We start from the raw sequence: 22053 nt of genomic DNA, 5'->3' as shown, positions 1-22053 counted from the left end.
TTTGAAATCACTGATTTGGGCTATGTTCATTATTATCTTAGTATTGAAGTAACTCAATAGCCAAAGTCCATATTCCTTTCTCAAAAGAAGCACATTGGAGATCTGTTGAATAGGTTTGGCATGACTGAATGCAATCCTCTGACTACTCCAATGGAACAAAACTTAAAGCTCACATCCATTGAAGGAAAAGAATTTGAGGATGCAACAAAGTATAGACAGCTTGTAGGAAGTCTCAACTACCTAACTACTACCAGGCTAAACATTTCGTTTGTTGTTGGAATCCTCTCCAGGTTTACGCAAAAGCCTTGAGAGGGACATTGGTCTGCTGCAAAAATATTTCTAAAGTACTTGAAGGGAACTTAAGACTTTGGAATCAAATATACACAGGTGGGCGACTTCAGATTGATTGGATACTCTGATTCAGACTTCGATGGAGACAAAGAAACTGGGGTATCTACTTCAGGTTATGCTATGAGTCTTGGATCAGGAGTTGTCTCCTGGAGATCACGCAAACAATTAGTTCTAGTAGATTCCACAACAGAGGCAGAATATTTGGCAGCAGCTGAGGCAATAAAAGAAATTGTGTGGCTCAGGAAAATTCTTGAATATTTGCAGGTAAAACAAGTATAATCGACTCCACTGATGATTGACAATACCTCGGCAATAAATTTGGCCAAGAACCCAAAGTTCCATGATCGAACAAAGTGCATCAATACTAAATATCATCTGATTCGACATCATATTGAGGCCAAAACAATCCATCTCTGCCATTGTTCCACTAATGAGAAAATTGCAGACATCTTCTCCAAAGCGCTTGGAAGAGAAAAGCTTGAAAGATTCAGAACGATGCTTGGACTCACCCACATCCCTTCAGATTAAGTGGGGGAATGTTGACACCTAATCATAGGGATTGGGTGAACAACTATAATTAGTGTAAATAAATAATAGAGAAGATGAAGAGTCATCAAGAGATGAACTAAACAGTCTCTCCCTCTTGTAAATTAATGATCAGCCTGAATGAATAATATGATTTGATTTGAGGAGTTACCTCCTAGTTTAACAAATATACTGGCTTTGTCTCTTCTTCTGCTTCCTTGAACACTACTTTCAACCCCGGGAGAAATGGACACTATTCAGTGGCATGATCCTTGGTACAAATAGTGCATGTTTGAACCATGTCTAGTGGACACTCTCATTGGTTGTGCTTATTCTGATAGCGTGGACAGAAAATGGCCAAGTTTTGTTCAGCTAAAGCTTGTTTTTGTTTAGCCTGTAAGACATCCAGTTGCGTCGTGAGGGTGCCCAGGATGTCTGTTTTGAAATCTTCTAGGAGGTTACCGATTTCCATTCGTGTTACTCCTCCACTATGTGGCTTGCTTCCCCTGCTCATGGGATCTCGACTTGCTTCTCCTGTGCATGAGCTTCCTCGCAAACACCTGATACACAAGCGAACGATTTCATCATAATCTTCCTAAGAAATATCTCCTTTCCCCATTAAATTTAGAGTTTCTAACCATTCCTCTTTCATTCCTTTAATTAAGATAGCTCTTAGGACTTCTTTTGGTAGGGTGGTGTGTGGAGATCTCTGCAAGTTATAATGAAACCATTCGATGTACTCTTCTATAGTTTCATTATCCTTTGCAGCCATCTTAAAGATTTCATCCTTTAGCTCCCTAGTCTTACAAAAGTCTTGGTATCTAGTGAGGAAGGCAGTTTTTATGTCGTCCCAAGAATTAATAGTACATCCACCCAGACCCATAAACCATCTTAAAGTTTCCCTTTTCAGAGTAGAAGGGAATAGTTTTATCTTTTGGGGGTCATTGTTGTAGTCATACCCTTTGCAGAGGATGTCAAATTCGAATAGGAAGGCGTTAGGATCCTCTGTGATCATCCCATGAAAATTTGGGATGTTCTGCAGAGGAATAGCCTTCATGGGGGCATTGGCCACTTGGTCGACTATTGGGTATTCCAATGTCGAGGTTCGACCTTGATGTGGTTGGTTTCCATTTGGTCAAAGATGTGTCAGTACTCTTCAAGGATTTCAGGGGGTGTTTTTCGAGTAAGCGGAGGATTAACAACCCGAGATGGATTTGCAGCACTACCTAGATATGGGATCACAAGAGACCCTTGTTTAGACAGTTGAGTTCTTGCCTTAGCAGTTCCATTGGTTTCTCCTTCTCCTTCTATTAAGTTACACGATTTTCCCTCTTGTAGAGGATCAAAATGTAAGCTTACTGTAGCTTGAGCACTTTGTTCAGATCCTCAAATTTGGCTTTGAATCTCAGTGTGAGCTACAGATGGTGAGCCTGCTACTTGAGGGATTATAGTAGGACTTTTTCTAGTTACATCCTGGAATCCTACTGATGCTTGAGACTTTGGTTTTCTCACAATTTCGTCTATAAAGGTCGTTCTCCCAAGGTTCACTGGTCCCTTGGGTTTTGTGGATTTTGGATGGGGGTTCGGTTCTTTTTCAATCTTTCTATTCCTAGTCATTCATAAAAACCAATTCCTATTTAACCTCTAAGCTTTTGTTGAAAAGTGGGCTGGTAAGCAAGCAATTTACTTGCTAGGTACGTAAGTTCTTACCTCCCATTTTTGAAACCCAATTCTTTTATAGCAAGATAAAAAGGAAATCACTTTGGAACACTCTCCCCGACAACGACGCCAAAATGTTGGGGTATTAAGATGTCTTTTTACAAAAAATCTTAATTCCTACATTAATTGTCAACCTGAGGCAAGTCTTTTTATTTCAAGAGTGTCAGCACTATATATGCAGTGAATTCAGAGGTTAAATAATAACAAATCATTGCAATTTCTAATGACTATATTCTTCCAACTCAATCCAATCAACTCTGAAAGAAGTCATTCTGAAAGAAATTCATAACACACTCTGCAATTCTACTTAACCTGTCATGGAAGTAAATAGATCTGAATACAACTCGTAAAGAATCACGCTTGGGAGTCTTAACTAGAATTGAAGCTAACTCGCTTACTCATGAAAGAGAACTGTAACAATTAACGACAATGGTAATCGAACAACAAATCCTAATTAAGCGGCAATTCCAAATTGAACATCAAATTTGGATTGAACAGCAATTCCAACTTGAACAACAATTCCAAATTGAACAGCAAATCTGAATTGAACAGCAATTTCGAATTGAACAGTGATTCTGAATTGAACAGCAAACGATACAGGAATATCAAACATTATCTGAATAGAAAATGATTGTAGAAGCATAAATCGATTAATTCTATCTCTGAAACCTATGATAACATTACATGAAAGGAACAACGATCTGAGTTGGGACTATCATAACCAATTCAATCAAAGGTATTACTCGCATATGACACACAGATCAATCTAAATATTGAATGAACAACAAATGCAAACTGAATCAACAATCCTTACAATAATCAAAATTAATATTAACTTAACATTAAAAAGCAATCAAGAACGAAATAGAAAATATTATGACACAGGTCAAGTAGTAGATCTTCTCTTGACTAGGCCCAAAGTCACCAGAAGTCTTTGCTAAGAGATGCTCATAATACAAATATGAACTAAATGCAGCCTTTCTTCATTAATGTAAGTAACCAAGTTACTACATCCAAAATAATAGCATTATATGTCAAAAATAATAATTACAAACTTTGAAATTCTAAACTTTTTGCAGTTTTGCCTTTCGGCCTTATATACTACATTTAGAAAGTAAATAGATAAAAGTGAATCCTCAGGATGAGGGTATCCTGAGGATTTCACTATACTTGATCTGATTCTGTCATAAAATAGTCATTGGTTTGCCCAGTCTTCTGTTGTCCTACCTTGCCTATGACGTTGTCGCTTTCCATTGTGAGATGTTGTCGTTCTGTCGATTGGGTAGCCATCGCTCAATTCGTGACTTCTACACATAAAGATAGTAAAAATCAGTTTTTCCTGCTTAGATTTGTCTAATTTGTTACTGATTACTTTTACTCGACTTTAGCTTTTATTTCCTATACTTTTATTCATAAACAGAGATAATCATGTGAGGATGAGTGCTAAAAAAAGCTATTACCAAGGAGAAAACATACCTTTTTCTTGACCCAACAAAGGTTGTGATGCGCATGCCACAAATATAGGGGAAGCAACACTTGATGGGAGGTTTCTGAATTCTCCTTGCATGTAACCTCCAACAGCTAAACATAGATCCCTGAGACAAGGGATGCCTTTACATGCTTCCTTAGGAGAAGTAGCCTATGCATGCAAGTTTGCTCAACTGGTCAACTGGTCCTGGAGGGAACTGGTCAACTCAAATGCACATGCAAGAGGTTGTTCAACTACTTGAAGGAAATGTGCATTTATGGCTGGGAGATGGGCTGACTGACCAGGATATTTTTGCAATTTCTGGGCAGAGTAGCTGACTTATGCCTAGATTTGCAAATTCTGGGTTGCGCGGCCTTTCTGGGGAAATTTGTGCAAATCCTATTGGGAGTGTTGGTAGGCAGGATTGCACAATCCTGGATCCCAGCAGGCTGCAAGAGAGGATTGCGCAATTTATGGAGGGAAAGTTGGTTGCCCTCCATAAATGCACAATTTTCAAGGGGAAGCTTCTCAGCCTTGCAACTGGACCAAGTCTGGGTGAACATCCTATGAGGAGAATGGATCAAGTTGTGACCGACAGGTTGCATTTATGCAAGAAGGACACTGAAGCTTATGAACATGACGAAGCAAGGCAAGTTGACATGAAGGTTGGAAGGGAGGCTCCAAAACAAGGCTAAGGAAAAATTTTGGAGAGTTGTTGTAGCCGCTACAACACATGGTAAATGGACCGAATGTCTATGAGTCAAAGAAGAGAATCGAAAAAACTCGAAACATTGAACAAAAGAGAAAACTCATTTTGTATAAGAAAAAGGAGTACCTATAGAAGTAGACAAATATATAGACATTAAGTTTTAATAGTCAATTTACAACAATGGTGAAAATTAAGAATAACATTGGTCTAAAGAAGAAGATGCTAAAGTGAGAATTTAATTAGTTACCTTAGGTGAAACTCGATCCCCATGCTCTTCAACAATTGTTGTAAAAGATTAAATAAATCAATACATACATGAGAAAATTTATAATCTTATTAGAAGAAGATGTACAATTATATTAAATTACGATGATTAATTAAAAGTGACATAGGCACACCTTCACTAGAAAATTTGAATGGAAATTCATAGAGAGAGAATTTGAGCTTTGTTTACTATAAAGAAAAACTTTAAAACATATTTATAACCATACACAAAAAAAGGATAAACATGCTTCTAATACATAACTGGGTATGCAAAGAGTACGATCGAGGGAATAAACCTTGGAAACTAACTCCCAGGTAGGATTTACACTAGAAAAAACTCAATCAAGATTCTTCTAATAGGTTATAAGGGTTATGGTTTCTAGAGTGAAACTCAATCCTGGAAGAAATATACAAACTTAGAATTTATTTAGAAGGATTCTAGGAGTTTAAAGAAATAAAAATCTGAAAAATTACATGTGCAATGATGAATTACAACCCAACATAATAAAAACCCTAAGAAATGATGAGTGTAAGTATAGTTACACAGAAAGTAGAAAGAAAATTTAAATGTTGAAGACTGGCATTCATCAAGACCCGAGTATATATAATTATTCACAAAAAAATTGTAGTAGGTTTTTAAATTTTCCAGTGAGGAGGTAACAAAGTCACAAAGCCTCCACATGCCACCAGTAAATGATCAGAGGTCAAAATAACTAAGGAAGCAAAACAAAATAATGCAGCCATATGTTAACCATCGTCAGATAAACTTCTTGTAGATCATAAAATACAAAGAAAGTTAGATATATGGATATATAGCAACTAGTTTCTAAAGAAAAAGGCTACAAAAGGAAATTGAAAGAGTTATTTTAGCACATAATTTCCATTTCAATGAAGAGAAACTTACCCCAATAGTGGAAAACTTGAAGTGCAGAGAAAATTGGCATTCTAGAAGTGTAGCCAAGAAATAGGTAACGCTAGAGAGTAACAATAAACTACGACAAGAATTGTGTACAATGTAGTGCAAGAAAAAAAGTGATTAAGACCTCTGAATAGAAATGAGCTTACAAAGTTACAGATATCCGTTGGCACCAATTTCAACTAGAAAAATGAACGACGAAAATTTTTGGTGGGCATAGTCTTTATGTTTCACAAGAACCATAATTATTTCAGAGCCATTGATTATGGACCATTAGATCACTGTCATTGATGTTAGGGTTTACACATATCCCCATGGTTTATCATTGATGAAACATGTGTATTGACAATAGTTTTCCAGGTTTACGAAGATTCCCAAAGGGTCATTATAACATATATACCACACTGATGTTGAAAACAATAGTAACAAAGGATGATAGAACCAAACGCGTCACATGAATGAACAACAAGGTTTAGTATTATATAACCATATGTATTGTTGTAAGATATAAAATATATGATCACATATATGAAACATTTTCAAAGTATAGTATGGTTTAACTATGTGACAAGTCATATCCAACATAAAAAGTATTGTGATAGCTTAAAGAAATCTGGAATTAGATAACCCATGTGTACATAGGTGTTAATTTTCCACTTGTTTTATGCTATTACAATCACTTTAGCCCAATTTTTATCTTCAATTAGAAATCTTTCAAAATAATTTAATCTTCCAATAATTAATAGAAATTGTTGATAGAACAATAAATGCAATGACAGTGAAAGAAACTCAATAAAAATAACAAAAGACACCAGGATTCATCAAATATCATAGAAAAACCCTACAAGGGGGGAAACCCTTTCAAATTCTTCTTCTTATTAGATTTTCATAAAATGTTCAACAAAGAGATTAAAATGTTCCAATTCATTAATAAAGAGTCAAAGTCAATCCTTTGACTATCCAACAAAACCAACCAGACAATATCCAAGTGATGAGTCTAATGAACAAATTTGATCAAAGTCAAAGTCTCCAAAGTTTGTGGTCAATATTCAAAGTGTGCGGTCAATGGTAAACATAATTTGGGTCAGGCACTAGGATCTAGTGTCAATTAGTGCAATTGTATCCCTTCAACCGTAGCGAGCACCCTATCAACCCAATGGTTGTAGCCAAATTTTCCTCAATCCAAACCTACAACTCCAACTCAATTTCTTCTCCTCGCCATGTTAGCTCGAACCCTACAATTTCATACCTATACGAACCAATCCAAAGAAGAGAGAGATTGAGCCTCTAAAATAAAAATAATGAATGTGTGAGTGATATTTCTAAATGAGGATGACTTGTCTTGTAGTTATATGCTTCCCAGGGGTGCCCAATTTCTCTTTAAAGTTGATCAGTACTTTTGTTCACATGTTGGTTTTCACCTTAAAAATACATTTTTCCTTAGCCAAATTAAATTCTTCCAAGGGCTAAGAAGGGTATTTCTTGATGAGGAAGTTTGTCCAAAGGAGGGAATTTATCCTTGAGCTTCCAAATTAACACTCCCTCACATCTAGGGAGAAATTACCAACTACAACATATGTCCCATCTCAAATATCTCATCATCATCAAGTCAAATGTCATCACTACTCATCTTTGTTGAACACTCTCAAATCTAAAAGAAGAATCTAACATCATAGGGGAGCTAAAGCTACCACCCTTTATCAATCGGCGAGATCTACTTACCACAAGGGAAAGGATCACTCTCTAACCTATTGACCTGGGACAATAGACAAGATCTACTCAAGGATCACACTTTATCCTATTATCTAGTGACAATAGGAAAGATTGACTTGAGGATCACACTCTATCCTATTGTTTGTTGATCCTCTATCAAGACCCTTAAGATTCAATTGGTAGAACATCTACATCCAAGACTTGAGCGAGATCGAATTACCACATGGTAAGGATACACACCCTATCTCAAGTCACCTTAAACCATTGTCTAGATGGGGAGATCTAATCCCAACAAACCTTGCTTGTGGGTAGGATGCCAGCTGAGGTATACTCTATCAAAGATATAATAGGAAAGATCAACTTACCATAGGGGTAAGGATACACACGCTATCCTATTGTCTAGAGGTCCTTCAACCCCATGAGCCCTTACTGTTACATTCCCACCCTAGGAGCTCAATAGGGGGAAGAGAATGCTTAGTTTTATCGATCCACTAGGACCCTTACCCAAGAGGGTCACATCCATCAATCCAAGATGCTCTTTAAAGACCAAAAACTTCCCTTTCGGCAAAGCCTTGGTGATTATATCTTCTATATGTTCATCAGTTGAAATATGATGGATCCTCACTCCTCCTCTTTGTACCATGTCTTGTATATAATAATACATGATCTCAATATGCTTGGAATTATCATGAAATATGAGATTCTATACCATTAGAATCCCACTCTTGTTGTCATAGTATATCATAGTCATATGAATAAATTGCTCAAACATCTCTCCAAAGAGTTTCCTCAACCAAATTTCCTCACTACTAGCCATGCTAGCAGCAATATATTCTGTCTCAGTCATGCTCAAAGCTACGAACTTTTACTTCCTGCTCATCCAAGATATCATGGTGTAACCCAAACTAAATAATAATATAGATGTGCTCTTCCTGTCAACAACATTTCCAGCCCAGTTAGCATCAGTGTATCCATGAAGTTGTACATCTCCAATAGTGCATCTCATACCAAGGTTAATCATCCCATGGAAATATCTCAATATGTGCTTGGCAGAAATAAAATGTGCATGAAGGGGATCAGTCAATTCAATTGAATAAGTGTTCACAGAAAATCATATGTCCAGATAGGTTTTCAAAGAAACATCAATGCCCCAATCAGTTGTTGGTAGTCAAAAGGATTCGCCAAGTAAGGTCCAACAGCACCTCTGCATAGTTGCTTGAAGTTCGTCTTCATCAATGTGGTCAGGTACTTGCATTGTACCATTCCACATCTTTCCAACAACTTCACGACATATTTTCCTTGGGAAAGGAAATATCTTTGTGTCTTTGTCACACCTCTAGTCCCATAAATTAATGCATCATACCAAGATCCTTCATTTCAAACTCATAGGTCGACTCCCTCTTACATTTGAGCATCAGGGGCTCACTACCTATCAAAATAATCATCAACATAAAAAACCAAAATCAAAGGCATGCCTTGGACCACTTTGAAGTAGAGGTTTGGATCGTACTGCTTCTTGTGAAACCAAGCTTCACCATATAACTACCAATGCAGGCATACCAGGCTCTGGGAGCTTGCTTCAAAACATATAATTCTTTCTTAAACCTACAAACATGAGTATTCCTATCCTTTATTTGAAATCCATGAGGTTGCTCAACGTATACTTCTTCGTGTAGTGTGCCATGAAGAAATGTTGTCTTCACATCCATCTGGTGAAGGGTCCATCCTTGAATAGCATAAGGGAAACAATTGACGAATAGTAATGTAGCAGGTAATTGGAGAAAATATGTCATCATAATCTTCTCCCTCTTTCTGGGAGAAACCTTGATCCATGAACCTTGCTTTATACTTCTCAATACTTCCATCAGCTCCATGCTTGATCTTGTATAGCCATTTTGAAGTCACAACAAATTTTCCTTTAGGTCTCGAAACAACATCCCATACACCATTTTTCATAATTGATTCATATTCTTTGGCCATGAGATCCTTTCAAATGTATTCTTTCACATCTTATTCAAAACTAGGAGGCTCAACCTGAATGATAGTTCTTATAATTGTAACGTATCCATGGTACCAGCATGGCTTCTTGCTTTCTCTAAAGGTCCTTTTGGCAGAAACATATCTCTCAACATCCTGTAATGTGTGATGAAGCCAAAATAGTCTCTTCCTGGCAAGAGGATCGCTTGGAGGAGAATCCAAGGGGTCCATAGGCTCCATGGGATCATTAACAATTTTTTTGTTAGATTCTAGTATAAAAGGACCTTCTAGTAGGTCCATGTCATCATCTCTCTTCTCAATAAGTGGAGGTAGAGGAAGATCCCTTGCTTTGCCAAGGGCAACATCTTCATCGAAAGTTACATCCCTGCTAAACTCGATCTTCATTTGGCCAAATATATATATTCTAAATGCTTTAGAATTTCATAATATCTAACAAACGTACCTTTCTTTTGGTAGCTTCCAACTTTTTCCTCTGTCCTTCAACACATGCACATATACGAGGCAACCAAATATCTTGAGATGTCTAATGTCAGGTTTCACAGCTGTGAATAATTCTTCAGGAGTCTTTTTGTCCATAGCTTGATGAGGAACTCTATTTTGAACATAGATTGTTGTACTTGTAGCTTCTCCCCAAGGGAACTTCGACATATTTTGATCATGTAGCATAGCTAAAGTAGCTTCCACAATGGACCTATTCTTTCTTTCAACCACACCATTCTACTCAAGATTATAGCATACAGTTGTTTCCTTCTTAATTCTATCCTGCTTGCAAAAGTCAATGAACTCAACGTATACTCTCCACCATTGTCACACCTGAAGACCTTGATCTTCTTCCCTGTTTGATTTTATATCAAAGCCTTGAATTCCTTAAACATATTGAAAGCCTCATCCTTATGCTTCAAGTAGTATATCCATGTCTTCTTGGAGAAGGCATCAATAAATATTATGTAGTAGAGATGGAAACTAATAGAGTGCACTAGCATGCGTCCACATAGATCAAAATGAATGAGTTGAATAATATCACCAATCTTGTTCTTAATGGAGGGGAATGGTCCCCTTGTCTTATTTCCACTGGCACATCCTACACATATTCCATCACGACTAGCTTGATTATCGGGCATCTCATAAACTAACTTCTTCAATTTCAGTACGGCTTCATAATGTAGATGTGATAATCTTCAGTGTCATGGCTCACTTTGATGATTGATGTCATGGACCATTGCTAGCAGAGGTCTTCCACTGACTCTATAGAGTCCTTCAACTCGAGATATCCCAAGGTGAAAGCATCCCTCATGCGAGATTCCATAGGCCATGTGAGGACTTTTCCTTTCATGAAATATACTCTCATCCCTTTGTCTTCCAAGGAATATATGGATATCAAGTTCTTCTTTAGTATTGGAAAATACATAACAACATGAAGAAGAACAGATTCACTAGAGTCTAAATGAAATTTTATGGAACCAAAACCCTTCACAAGATGAGTAGTATTGTCTCCAAGGATGATTTTAAAATTTGTCTACCTCTCAACCAGGTTTGATAGGACTTCCATATATCCAAAGAAATGTCTAGAAACCCCACTATCTACCAAATAACTTTCATATGAATCCAGAGGAAAAGAACTAGAAAGATCATAAATAACAATATATTTAGATTGAATAGAAACTGCATTATTTTCATACATGGAGTATCTTGACCTCTATTGAGGATGATGGCCTTGTTCTTGATCATCCGAAGTATCTCTCCTTCTTCTATCATCCCTTATTCTTCTATCATCTCTTCTTCGACCATCTCCTCTTCTTCGATCATTGAACATGTTGTTGTTGAAGCCTCAACTATTATTGAAGTTGGATCTTGAATCATTTCTCTTTTTTGGTCATTCTCGAGCATAATGACCATGCTTTTGGTAGTTAAAGCATTCAATTCTACTTCCTCTTATCTTGGAGTCCATTGATTCAAGGGCAGGCCTTCTTGGACCAGATGTTCTTCCTCTTCCTTTCCTCTTCTTGCCCTGAGAAACAAATGCAGAGGGCTCTCCTTCATGCTTTGAATCCTTCCTTTGGCAATCAACCCGGTCTCCTCTTGAGTGCATTTACCAATGAGCTCATCAAATGTTGGAAGAACATTATTGTTTCTTAGAGTATTAATGAAGGTTTCCCAAACAGGAGGAATACCTTGAAGAGTCACCACCACCATCTCTCTATTAGATATGTGTTCACCACTAGATTGCAATTGATCCCTTAGGCAGGATACTCTCATGATATAGGATTGCACATATTTCCCCTTGTTCATTTTCATCTCTTTGAGTTGATTTTTCAAAGAGAGGATGTGATTCAAGTTGTTGACTTCATACATCCTGAGTAGCTTGTCACAAACATCCTTAGACTTCTTCAAGATACCAACATAAACAAGTAAATGATCTTGCAAACCATCAATGATAATTTTCTTAGCTTTGTGCTCGCCTTTCTTATACTTGGATTTGGTAGTAGTGGTAACATTTTCAAGAGGTACAGGAACCTTTCCTTCCACATATTCCAAAACATCATTTTCATCCAATATCACTTCCAACCTCATCTTCCAAGCTGCAAAATTTGAAGAGTCATATAGCTTCTCAAAATCCTTGAAGTAAGAAGTAGACATATTTACCGAATCGAATAAGCTCATTCAGCTTCTTTCAAGAATGATTGCTCTTGTCTCTTGTCTCGTTGGGCTTGTCTTCACCTTAGTTCTTATTCCATGTTAATTTTCCAATGTTCTATGTTGTTACAATCACTTTAGCCCAATTCTTATCTTCAATTAGCAATCTTTGAAAACAATTTAATCTTCCAATAATCAATAACAATTGTAGATAGAATAGTAAATGCAATGACAATAGAATACACTCAATAGCAATATCAAGAGACACCAGGATTGGTCAAAGGCCATGGAAAAACCCCACAAGGGGGAAAACCATTTCAAATTCTTCTTCTTATTATATTGTCATAAAATTTTCAACAAAGAGAGTACAATGTTCCAATTATCAATCAAGATTAAAATTCAATCCTTTGACTATCCAACAAAACCAACCAGACAATATCCAAGAGATGAGCCCAATAGACAAATCTTATCAAAGTCAAAGTCTCCAAAGTCTACGCTCACGACCAATAGAATTTAGGTCATAGCCACTGGGACCCAGTGTCAACCAGTGCATATGTATCCCTCGAGCTGCAAGGATCATCCTATCAACCCAACGAATGTAGCTAAATTTTACTCGATCCAACCATGTGGGTCCAACTTATCTTCTTCTCCTTGCACGTGTGAGCTCAGACCCTGCAATTTTAGACCTGTATGAACCATTCTAAAGAAGAGAGAGATCGAACCTCCAAAAGAATAAGAATGAATGTGTGAGTGATATGTCCAAATGAGGATGGCTTGTCTTGTATATATATGCTTCCAAGGAGTGCCCAAATTCTCTTTAAAGCCAACTTGTACTTTTGTGCACATGTGGATTTTCACCTTAAAAATACATTTTTCCTTAACCAAGTTAAATTCCTCCAAGGGCTAGGAAGGGTATTTCTTGATGAGGAAGGTTGTCCAAAGGAGGGAATTTGTCCCTGAACAACCAAATTAACAGTAATTATTTAAAACAAACATATGAAAGTCACAAACTTTTAGATATTTATAGCTATGAGATTATTAAACCAATATAAATTATAACTGGGTGGATCAAGAAAGGATATGAAATTGAGACATATATATGTGTGTGTGTGTGTGTGTGTGTGTGTGTGTGTGTGTGTGTGTGTGTGTGTGTGTGTGTGTGTATAGATATAGATATAGATATATATATGAGGAGATAAATTCCAAAACAAGAATAAGAACAATGCAAGGTAGTTAAATGACGTTGAAATTTAGAATTTTGTCTTAGGAACATTAAGAGAAACATTCTTATTGATTGATGGGTATAATTACAAAAGGATGGTTAATGGGTTAAGAAATTATATTTAAAATGTGACATCGGAATGAAAAACAGCTTAGAAAGATGACTATGTGAATACTATATTTATACCATTATAGCTTGTCTTGAAGTGTATAAATGAAACAATAGAAAGCGACATTAGATTATATATATATATATATAAATAAAAATAACAAAAAAAAAAGTGTATTAGTTGAGGTACATTACAATGACATTCTTTTTCAATTGCAAAAAGGAGGAGTTTGAGGTTGAAAAGTTTTGCATAGTTGTTTGTTCCCCTCCCTAGACCGCTTTGTAGCTTAAAAATTGATTTTCGTGCCAATATATAAGATAGCCTCCCCCCAACAATCTCCATTTTCTAAAGACACTCCATGAAAGTAGGCCCAAGGTTGATATTTGTCAACCTCATTTGCTACTATATTCTGTGGAATACAAGTACCTTCTTTAGCTGGGATAAGTTTAAAATCAGCAACAACTTTGGTTGCTACCCAATCTAGAATGGAAGATTTTTCTTGAAAGATGGCTCTATTTCTCTCATTCCAAATTCCCAAGCATGGTAAGGGTGACAAGTTTTGGAACTGCAAAGCCTCGTCCCACCATTCTTTCCATGCTTCCAAGAAAGATACACCTTGCCAATTTGAGACATACCCAAAATAAGACATGATGGAATTCCATACCTCCACTAAGAATAAAGATGAATATATGATCAACAATTTCGATTGCATTTTTGCATAGAGCACACCATCCAAACACCATGAAACAAAGTTCCTTGTCTATCCTTAAAAATAATGCACACCTAGCTTTTAGAGTATATGAAAAATTTTAAAAATTTAAAAATGAACCATTATGAAATTCTAATTAAAATCATGATGCAATCATATGGGGCAATAAAAACTTTGAACAACCATCTAAATCATACCATTGATGCTCTATGCCATGTTTACTGTACCCTAGCGTTGAGTTGTGAACATGGCCGACCTAGATATTATGAGTTGCGAACATCTCCCGCTTAGAAATTTTGCTCAACATCTAACGTGACAATTTTTCAAGTTCATTTTGAATCGGTTGTGTCCACTCTATTAATGCTATTGCCACTTAGATTTGCCACGTCACCGATACTCTCAGTCTCCACGCTTTGTAAAAAGTCGTCTAAGACAAATAACAAGTCATCTCAGACAAGGGAGTTGAACTTGACCTGTCTCTCCATTCTTGGATATCACAGTCAACATATGTAAAAAATAAATTTCCAAATGGCTATGTCTACCTTAGTCCCAATCTATAAGTTTGGAATGGGTCATCTATGACAATGAACTTTGATATTGCAGTAAAGCCTGTAGCGATAAATTTTCCATGTGATTTAGACCATTTTGTCTTTCGCTCGAATATTGTTGCCATTTTTGTTATGGATCATGGCGATCATAATTTTATATAGACTTATATTCTGGGCTCAACTACATATATTGTTTAAACTTCTGTTGCTGACTCCATTTCCCTATCGCATTCCCACTGTCCCAGTACCATGTCTACCGCACCATCATTTCATTTACTTTTCAAACTTTTGTTGCTAACTCCATTTTTCTGCTACACAATCCCATTATACAATCCCATCATCGCATCTACTGGGATTCTCATACCTAGCCGCCAGTGGAAAATCCAGTTGAATTTAGTTGTTAAGCCAACTATACAACTCGTTCCACTCTGCAATTTCGATCAAACTTCAGCCCTCCTCATTTTATTTCCTGTGCTGAGACTTGGTTCTGATCGTGTTTGCAATTCCACTGCCTTTTGATCGTATTTTCTTCTTAGTTGAACGCTTTGAAGGCTAAGCCAGTATTACTATTTTCCACAAAATCAACTCTATTTTGCTGGCCAGAATAATCTTTGAGAGTATGCATCCATTTACGCTGTTAAACAACCAATACTCACTCTCAGTTTCAGATTTGTTTTGAAAAAAAGCATTCCGAACTCAAAATTATTCCGCTTCCCCATCTTTCTTTGAGGTAGTTTGCAATGCTCAGTAATGCTTACATTTATCTTGGGAATTTATCTGTGGGTCCTTCACCTGGTGATTATACTTGTGGCTTAGAAATAATGGAAACATTCTGCTTGATATTTTCACAACATTTGATTATAGAAATCATACGATTGGCAGTTCAATCACTGTTTACAGGGAATATACTTAAATTTTCTTTGGGTTGGTTTGTTGATGTTACTAGCTTTCATTACAAATGTAACGAAGTAAAAAAAAACATCATACAAAATCTTTGGCCGCCTGTCTTTAACGATATTTCCCTTAGTCAGTATGAAATTGTCGCTTGTTTGGTCAAGTTATAGGAAATTAGTTATTATTATTTTATTTTTTTGTGCTTTAGTCAAGTTGTTTGTGTTTCCAGAGATGATTACTGGGTTAATTTTTGGATTGAGAAACCCCAATTCACCCCATCTAAGTCTTCAAAATCTTCGGGTTCCTATTTTGGTTAGCATTATCCATTAACATGACTCTTTTGGAATCCATGACGTGGACATCCATGTCACATTATCCCTTAACATAACTTTGGAATCCATAACCTTCACACTATACACTATAGAGTGACTTATCATTACACCCCATCATCATCTATTCTACCCCAGTTAAAAAGTTATTAATTTGTTTTAATAAATACTTATTCATTATTTAACCTAATTAAATTCATTATAAATTTTATCATGGTTTTAGTGTTATATATTTATTATATTTTTAATTATAAAAATGATGAAGACTTTTACTATTAAATATAATTATAATTATAGTGAATATTTATAAATTGCTTTGAAGTTTGGGGAAATTTAATATCTGGAATAGATAGTCTAACTATCATTAAAGAATTTAAATAAAAAGAACTAATCATTAAAAAAGAAAAATAATAGAATAAATAATAATTAATGAAAGATGGTCAAAGTTCAATAATAATAATTAAGAAATGAGTTTATATAAAATAAAAATAAGTTAAGATAATTATAATAATTTGAAAAAATATATATCATAAAATAAAGATCAATAAAGAATGAATGCTAAATGGACTTGATTATTGAGAATAAATTAAGAAAACACTAAAATGAACACTAGAATATACACTAAAATGCACTGGATCACCAATAATAAATTAAACCTAAAATAAATGAAGTTTGAAAAATTGAAACGGTTAATTAAAAAATATAATATAAATAAAATAAAAACAATTTATTATTACCGATGTTAAATTTCCTAAAATTAAGATATTATTCAATTAACATCTTGAAAATTAAAATAAATAATAAATTCAAATTCACTAACAAAAAAAAGATATTGTACAATTAAAATAGTAATAGGAAGGATATGGTTAAAGAAAGAATAAGAGAGGAAATCTTAACCAAATTAACTAAGGGGATAAAAAAATGAAACTTTTATGGAAAAAAAAAATATTTCAAAATTATACTTTAAAAGATTAATTAAATAAGAGGAAGAATTAAATGAATAGGGTTTACTGATGAAAATTATAGATATTGATCATTTAAAAAGGGTTAAATTTGCAATTGTACTTAAAAATTGTTGGATTGTTTTTCAATTTTAAGAAATCCTCATATCCAAAGATTAAATTTTACTTCTTTACATTTATGAAATCATTCTTGGTATTTCTAATTTTCATATTTCTAAGTGTTTTGTTACAAAAATTACAAAAATCCTTTTAAAATAGAAAACAATTGTAGAGTTGTTTTTCAATAACATTTTTAAGGTGTATTTTAAACTCGCTCCTCTAGTGGAAAATCGCCTATAAACTAGATCAATACATCTATTCAAATCTATTTTCATAATCACATCACCTTATTTATTTTGATCAAACCAAAATCCTAATACAAACTCTAATTTATTATTAAAAGTACTTGAAATTGAAAAAGCAATACTTATTATAACCCTAATAACTCCTTACATTTTTATTAGTTTATTTGAAATGGTTAATTTATTTATTATTGTATAAAAAAAGAATTCGGAAGAAGTCAAATTGAAGATTTGGATCGATGCATTTCGAGCCAGCAAGTGTAGTTCATCTTCAAGATAAGATTTTGCACTTTTCCATTTTTATTTTAAAATATAAATTTATTAATTTTATTTTGACATAATAATTTTATATACTCTATAAATTATAATTTCATCTCAATTTATTATTAATAAAAATTTATATCTTAATTATATTTTACGTTCTTATTAACATATTTGTTTTCTTAAAATTATTATATTTACTTTTTCTTATTATTTGTTTTTATTTATTTATTTTCATTAATCACATCCATTTCACTAGTCATTCTTTATTTATCTTATTGTTTTATAATTAAATAAATTATTTTAAATTGTTAATTTATTTATTATTATTTTACACTTTAGATTTATTAATTTTATTTTACATATTAATGTATATGTTCTATAAATTATAATCTCAACTAAATTTATTATTAATATCAATTTTTCATATTTTCAAAAAAAAAAAATCTTTTATTTATATTATACTTTCTTATTAAAACATGTATTTTCTTACCGTTATTATATTTCATTCCTTTTATTATTATTTTTAATTTTTTTTTTCATTAACCATATCCATTTCATTGGTCATTTTTTATTTACATTACTATTTTATGATTAATTAATTCCAATGTTATATTAATTTAATTATTGTTAAAAGATATTATCATCTTAGTTATTATTATTTAATTTTCATTCTCCCTTTTATTTAGTTGTCTCAATTATGCGTTTATTAAATTGATTATTATTTTTTAATATTTAAAAATATATATATAGCTATCTATATATATATAAGATTCACTTCTAGTTTTTTTAATAAATTTTGATCTTTTGATTATAGGTCGAGTATTTATATATAATGTTGGGACATTTCTAACTTCAACATAGTTTGTGTTTAAAATTCTTATTACAATTTTTAGTTTATTATTATTAAATTTAATTAGATATTATTTCATTTAAAATTAGCTTAATTAAATTAGGGTAATGTATTTTCATTGTAGTGAAGTTAATTTTGGAGGAATTAAATTATCTTAAAGAGCGTCCACTTCATATTATCCATTTGATAAAATTTCATTATGGGTAAATCATTCTTTCATCCAATGAAAGGACTAGCTCAAGCCCAATGCTCAATATATATGTATAATTTCTTTGGAAAAAAATATATATTCTTATTATTTGAGGGCATTTTCCAATTGGTTGAGAGACACATTTATCGATGATGTGATATAGACTTTTGATTTAATCATGATTTGATTATTTCTTGATTTGTATATATATCTTTTAAATGTTATATTTTCATATTCTTTTGATTTTATGAAATATTGAAAATGACCACATGACTATATGTGAAATATATTATGTTATTTGTTGTTATTATGTTATGTTATTTTGATGGTTTGTTAAGTTTAATGGGAAGAACCATGGTTGCATATGGACTCTCGATTAAGCTAACATATGTGGATTGGGTTTGGTTATGTATAATTGACATGCATATGACATCTCTTATTATTTTTTCATAGTTATTAGACAATGCTATTTGATATCTTTGTCTCTAGATATTTGCATAGATAGGGAAAAAATTTCTTAAACTTCCACTAGGGCAAAGGGTTACAGAATGAGATGTAACATGAGTACAAGAAAGGAGAGAATGTATAGGTTTTCAATTATTACCCACTAGCCTCCTTTCCATGTAACTGGGTGAAAAACATATGCTTTATTTTTATAGGGAAATTATGCATTACTTTAAAGGTAGGCTACAAATTTAGTGATTAACAATTTCATGCTAAGGGGTTCACATTAGATGTCAATCCTTATTCCTTAGTGACCATTAGCCTCACAAAAGAAATGAATGAATTGGGTTAGTTAATTCCCAACCATGACATCCTCCCCTATCATTGAAAAAATATATTGGACGGGCATGCACATTTAACTTTTGGTACATATCAGCGGGTAGTGTAAGATTTGGTTAATTAACCCTCAAGAGGAGCTAGAATCTAACTGAGAAGAAATACAATTAAACATTTTATGGAAAATAATTAGAATTAATGACACAACATAAAAAAAAATTTAGCATGTAGAAAAGAAATCATCCAAAGATTAATGAGAATTATTATATCACAATATAATGTAATTGAATACAATATATACTAATTACTCAATTAACTACATGCAAACAATGAGAGAGTATGTATACCCTAATTAGCAATACAATATATATGAATTACTAACACAACTATGCTAATATTAAATACATGTAAACTATGAGAGAGCATGCCTTAATTAGCTAAGTGAAGTGCACTTTCATGAGGGAGTTAACTTGTTTACTCTCATGCATTTTCATTCCTAGAAAGTAGGATCTACAAAGATGCAAGATTCTTAACCAAGATTCACCCACTTAGTCATGGAGATTATTAACCTATAAATAGACTTTGTTACAATACCATGGACCAATAGCATGGTTTATCAATATCACATGTTGAAAAACCATAACTCATTTCATATGACACTAGTTCATATAACATTTTTTTAATTATTCAAGTTAATTAAAAGGGAGAGAGAATATCTAAGTTTGAGATAAATATTAACGTTTGATACACTTAATAATTATTGATAATTAAATTAAAAATAATGAAACCCTATTCCAAAACAAAATTATGGAAGCCCTATTCCAAAATAGACACTCCCGTAATTAAGAATTATCTCCTAATTGCTCTTAAAAAATAAGAATTTACCTAAGATAAAAGTGGAATTTAGCAATAGTGGTTTACAGCCCATGGTTTTGGGAAGACATATTATTTTCCCATAGTATTACATATGATGAAGTTGAGTGCACTCTACGAGAGAAAATCATGTGCATGAGAAATTAGATTACAGCATGCATTATGCAACCATGTGAGATAACAAAGTACAAAAAAGACAATAGTGTAGAGTAGAAAAAGCAGGTTGCTTTGAAGTTGATGTCTTCTTCACTCCCAAGTGAACTTATAACTCTATGAAAAAGAAATTACTGAAATATTTGGCGAAGACCTCTGCAATATGTTATGTGTATGGACAATATTGTAGATCAATAATCTAATCATGAATCATCCCTCAAATATAATGCTTGTGAATCTCAATGTACTTGGTCCTTTTTCATTGAACTATATCTCTATAGAACTAGATGGTACTCTAATTGTCACCAAATATGACTATAGGATGGTGATATTAAATAGAAAACATAATGAGAATATGTTGCAACCAAGTGGCTTATGTTGTTGCATTCAAATCATATTTATTATTTTCCTTTGTAGTTGATAAGGTATTTTTTTATTACTTATTACTTGACCAATAAAGAGGACCTGGGCAAAAACTAAATGCATAACCAAAAGTGAACTTACAATCTATGCCATCACCGACCCAATAAAAAACTTTGTACCCAACTAGATCAAGATTGAAATCTATTGAATAATGTATCCCAAAATTATGAGCACCCTTAAAGTAATATAGAATTCCCTTTGTATCTTTCCAATGTTCTCCTTGAGGCTCCTATATGTATCCAAAAACAACTACAATAACATAAGAGATGTTAGGTCTAGTGTAGTTGAAATAAAGAAAACCCCTAAGAAACTATCTATGACATGTACCATCTACCAAAGTTGTGGTACCATCCATTATCAAGCTTGAATCTCGAAAGAAAAAGTGTTATAGAAAATTTATAATCAATCATCTGAAATCTAGTGAGGAGATCTAGTGCATAATCATATGATAATAGTGATTCCTATATTAGGTTGGGTGATTTCAAGACTAATAAAGTAATGCAATTTTCCCAAATCACTCATGGAAAACATACCATGCAATGTATATTAAACCATTACAATATGTTATGTTGAAATCCATGTCATCAATATGTCATCTACATAAAAATAAATAAATAAATAAATATAAAAATAAAATAAAAAATAATAATAATAATAAATAATAATAATAAATATAAATAAATAAATAAAAATAACAAAATAAAAATAATAAAAATAAAAATAAAATAAAATAATAAAAATAAATAAATAATAAATAATAAATATAAATATATAAATAAATATATATATATATATATATATATCCAACAAGAGAGTGTTACACTTTCAAAGGATGCCAACATTACAATCTGAATTACAGTAAGAGAAACCTTGGGACAACAAGAAGGAATCTATATTCATATACCAAGCTTGTGCTACCTACTTGAGGCCATACAAAGATTTCCACAATCTACATATTAGAGATAAATCCTACATATACCCTTGTTATTCCATGTAGGCTTTCTCCTTGATAACCCCATGAAGAAATACAATTCGTGCATCCATACAATGACCTTCTCAATGTTGGCATGTTTCAATGGTGAGCATAAGTCAAATGGAATCCATATTTA

The sequence above is a fragment of the Pinus tabuliformis genome, chromosome 2_1 (assembly GCF_031772625.1).
Source record: "Pinus tabuliformis cultivar Carrire ecotype Pingquan chromosome 2_1, CPIR1, whole genome shotgun sequence".
NCBI classification, from domain to species: domain Eukaryota; kingdom Viridiplantae; phylum Streptophyta; class Pinopsida; order Pinales; family Pinaceae; genus Pinus; species Pinus tabuliformis.
This window is presented reverse-complemented; position numbering follows the sequence as displayed.